The following is a 4,492-nucleotide window of genomic DNA, read 5'->3' on the forward strand; positions in this document are numbered from 1 at the left end:
CACTTTCTCTCTTTGGATACACACACACACACACACACACACACTTTCTCTCTTTGGATACACACACACTTTCTCTCGTCCACACCACATGTCCCCACTGAACCTTCCTGCTCAGTCGCCATGGGAACATCCCAGGGATGAAACGTGTGGGTATCACAGAGCGTTGTGTCTGACTCTGGACCCCCATGTGCCCGCTGGCTGGTCCTCCTGGGTCCTGCTGGGTCCTCCTGGGTCCTCCTGGGTCCTGCTGGGTCCTCCTGGGTCCTGCTGGGTCCTCCTGGGTCCTCCTGTGTCCTCCTGGGTCCTGCTGGGTCCTCCTGGTCCTCCTGGGTCCTGCTGGGTCCTCCTGGTCCTCCTGGTCCTCCTGGGTCCTCCTGGTCCTCCTGGGTTCTCCTGGGTCCTCCTGGTCCTCCTGGGTCCTCCTGGGTCCTCCTGGTCCTCCTGGGTCCTCCTGGTCCTCCTGGGTCCTGCTGGTCCTCCTGGTCCTCCTGGGTCCTGCTGGGTCCTGCTGGGTCCTCCTGGGTTCTCCTGGGTCCTCCTGGTCCTCCTGGTCCTCCTGGTCCTCCTGGTCCTCCTGGGTCCTCCTGGTCCTCCTGGTCCTCCTGGGTCCTCCTGGTCCTCCTGGGTCCTGCTGGTCCTCCTGGTCCTCCTGGTCCTCCTGGGTCCTGCTGGTCCTCCTGGTCCTCCTGGGTCCTGCTGGGTCCTGCTGGGTCCTCCTGGGTTCTCCTGGGTCCTCCTGGTCCTCCTGGTCCTCCTGGTCCTCCTGGTCCTCCTGGGTCCTCCTGGTCCTCCTGGTCCTCCTGGTCCTCCTGGTCCTCCTGGGTCCTCCTGGTCCTCCTGGGTCCTCCTGGTCCTCCTGGGTCCTGCTGGTCCTCCTGGGTCCTGCTGGGTCCTCCTGGGTCCTGCTGGGTCCTCCTGGGTCCTGCTGGGTCCTCCTGGTCCTCCTGGTCCTCCTGGGTCCTGCTGGGTCCTCCTGGGTCCTGCTGGGTCCTCCTGGTCCTCCTGGTCCTCCTGGTCCTCCTGGGTCCTGCTGGGTCCTCCTGGGTCCTTCTGGGACGACCTCCTCTGGCGGACCGAGCCACACGGCTGTCTGAGCACTGCCTGCAGAGGAGGCCGCTGGCGCCCCGTCACCTGACTGAGAGAGGAGGAGGAGGCGGAGGAGGAGGAGGTGTGGAACAGCTGGACACGCAGACGCACTAACCCACACTAGCACACACACACACGCACTAACACACACACACACACACACTAACTCTCTCACACACACACACTAACATACGGAAAAACACACACGCACACACACACACACACACACACAGACTTTGAGCCCACCTGAGTGGGGTCTGTGACCGGTGCAGGAGAGGAGCAGGGCGATGAACAGGTGTCTCCTCTTTCTGCACATTACATTTTTTACAATTGCTAAAACACAAAACACAATACTCTAAACCAAATGATTCCCTAAACACTTTTAATAAAACTAGCCCCCATTTGCCAAAACCACAAACACATTTCACCTGTAGACACAATTCACAAAACTCAATCCCCTTTTCTCATAACTCTAAACACATTGTCTTGCTAAAACAATTGCAAAAAACTAAAATGTGCACATTGAAGCTCATGTGATGCAAAATGCCACAGTCAGCAAAAGTTGAACACTTGAACACGCCTGGTGTCATTGATTGTCACAACGACTCAAAATTGTTGCAAATGATGTGACCTCACCTACAGTATATAGACCAGTGATGTGACCACACCTATATAGACCAGTGACGTGACCTCACCTATATAGACCAGTGTTGTGACCTCACCTATATAGACCAGTGATGTGACCTCACCTATATAGACCAGTGATGGGATTCGAACCACTGACCCTTCGATCGTTGAACGACCCGCTCTACCAACTGAGCTACAGCCGCCCCTCACACACAATCACAGAATGAACAAGGAGAGAGAGAGAGAGAGAGAGAGAGAGAGAGAGAGAGATAGAGGGAGATAAGGAGAGAAGGGGAGGGAGAGAGGAGGGAGAGAAGGAGAGAAGGGGGGGGAGAGAGAGGAGGGAGGAGGGAGGAGTGAAGGATGGAGAAACAGGAGCAGATCAATAACAATGTTCTCTATACAAATTAGTGGCAGGCCGACTGCGTTTGTGCTCTTCTCTCCTCCACAGTACAGAGACAGCCTTTATAGACCAGCTAGGCCCTAACCCTAACCTAACCCTAACCCTAACCCTAACCCTAACCCTAACCCTAGCCCTAACCCTAACTCTAACTCTAACTCTAGCCCTAGCCCTCACTCTAGCTCTAGCCCTAACCCTAACCCTAATCCTAGCCCTAGCCCTAACTCTAGCCCTAGCCCTAACCCTACCAGCTAGTCAGGCGGACTGAGATAATTAATACAGACTGATTTCAGCTCTGCACTGTAAGACTGCTAGTACTGGACTGATAATACTGGACCGTTAATACTGGACTGTTGGTACTGGACTACTAGAATTGGACTGATAGAACTGGACTGTTAATACTGGACTGATAATACTGGACTACTAGTACTGGACTACTAATACTGGACTGATAATACTGGACTGTTGGTACTGGACTGATAATACTGGACTGGAGAACTGGAGCAGGTTATTTCCATGGCACATTCATAACTCTCCACAGTTTTGTCATTGTTACCCAATGTTACTTCAACTTTAGGTTTGTTTATTTGTTAAAATAAATAAATAAACAAGCTCCAATTTGGCACAGACAGCTGGTGACACTGAGGGCTGTCCTGATGGAGATGGATGAAAGTGGTGGCTACAGTCATGAATGAAACTGTCCTAATGTATATTCAATGGTCCAGAACATGGGGGCAAGCAGGGATGTATTATATTGTGTAACCGGCAATGAAATAATGACACACAAATTGAGATTTCAGTCCATGTCAGAAAAAATTAAAACATTTATTGGGCATAAATATATTATATATACGCTACCGATACAGTTACGACTTACGTACATAGGGTAGTATTTGCAAAAATCTATACATTAAAATTGATATGGCAGTTTCTTTTATATAATGCATATGACATTGTCTAACATTTACAATACAAGAAGAAATGTATGGTTTTCTTTTATTTTTCAATTCGTAGACCATGACAACATTGGAATGTTTGTTTGAAACTGTGAGGTAAAAATAAAGTTTCTTTTTTTGTTTCACTTAAAAAATAGTTAAATACATTGAGTCTCTGTACGTTTATCAGTCGCCAATCGCTCAGACGCGTCAAAGTTTGTAATTAATGTCAAACGTACAAAAAAATAAAAAAATAAAAGAAAAACCAATCAGAAGGCACGGATGTGGGGTTGCTGGGCAGAATATGTCTCTCATTTGTTGACAGACCCGCCAGTTGGGCTGGACCTGAGGTTTCAGAAGACCCACCAGAACACAGGGAATACCCAGCCCCCACACACAGCCCCCGGGCTGGGCCTGTTCTGGCCCAACGCTGGGCCAGTTCTGGCCCAACGCTGGGCCAGTCTCCCTCCTGCACTGAGCCACCTGGCATTCAAACACATGGGGGGGTGGTGATGGGGGGACATTAATATCAGACTAGACACTCCCCCCCTGATGCCTAAGCGGTCACAGGGCCGGCTGGGGGAGACAGACAGACACTGAGCTGATCTGGAGGTTGTCTGAACAGAGACCCATGCTAGTGGCTGGCTCTGCAGGGAGTACAGCTGGGTCCACACACACTGGAGTTAGGATGTTTGTAGTTCCACTCTGTTCTAAAGCCGGAGTCTTGAAGATTCATCACATTAAATCTTTAGAGCTGCAGTTTTGGAACCGAGAAAGGCGGTTACAAAGCAATCGCTCCGTTCAACTGCTTCAAACTGTGTCAGAGCGTTTGTATGTGAACCCAGCTCTGAGGGTGCAGTTAGAGAGGCACGCTGCGGTCACAGTGCTGCCCATGACTCGGCAACGCCCATGCATGCGGCAGAGAAGACCAGCGCAGACGGCTCTCTCGTCACGCCGTCGGCCACCTCAGAAAGATCTCACGGACATCAAAAAGTGCTTCATTTCTGTTAGTCGTATTGTCTTGTTACCATCGTACTATATCTCTATATATCTCTGTATATCATTTCTTACTGTAGCAAAATACTGGATAGAAAAACTCACGTCTACTGCTAAAAGACAATAAGGCGGGAGAAGGAATTATCATCATCATCATCATCATCAACCTGAAGTCATGATTTTTGATTGTTTTGTCTTTTACCTTTCAGTGTGAAATCACTTGTGTCTTAACTCTCCTTAAGAGGGGCTACACGTTTAAAATGGCACATTTCACTTTACAAAAAAAACACTTAAAGAATAAAGGATAATATGAAATGAAGCGAAATCACAGATCAACTTAATGTTTTTCCTTTTTTTTGAGAAAATAATAATAGTATTGATCTGCGTAGAGTCACAGAGGAACGATCACAGAACCCTTAGATACAAGAACAGAGGAACGATCACAGAA

General features: G+C 49.4%; 1 protein-coding gene across 1 annotated transcript in view; it reads right to left on the bottom strand.

The window, feature by feature from the left end:
- Positions 1-2,919: 2,919 nt before the first annotated feature.
- Positions 2,920-4,492, bottom strand: part of fndc3ba (fibronectin type III domain containing 3Ba) — a 64,923-nt gene continuing 63,350 nt past the window's right edge. The window contains exon 13 of the mRNA XM_084451298.1: positions 2,920-4,492. This exon is cut by the window's right edge and continues 3,048 nt beyond it. The gene's annotated coding sequence lies outside the window, so the exon portion shown is untranslated.

The sequence above is a fragment of the Borostomias antarcticus genome (assembly GCF_949987555.1).
Source record: "Borostomias antarcticus genome assembly, chromosome: 16".
Classification (NCBI taxonomy): Eukaryota; Metazoa; Chordata; class Actinopteri; order Stomiiformes; family Stomiidae; genus Borostomias; species Borostomias antarcticus.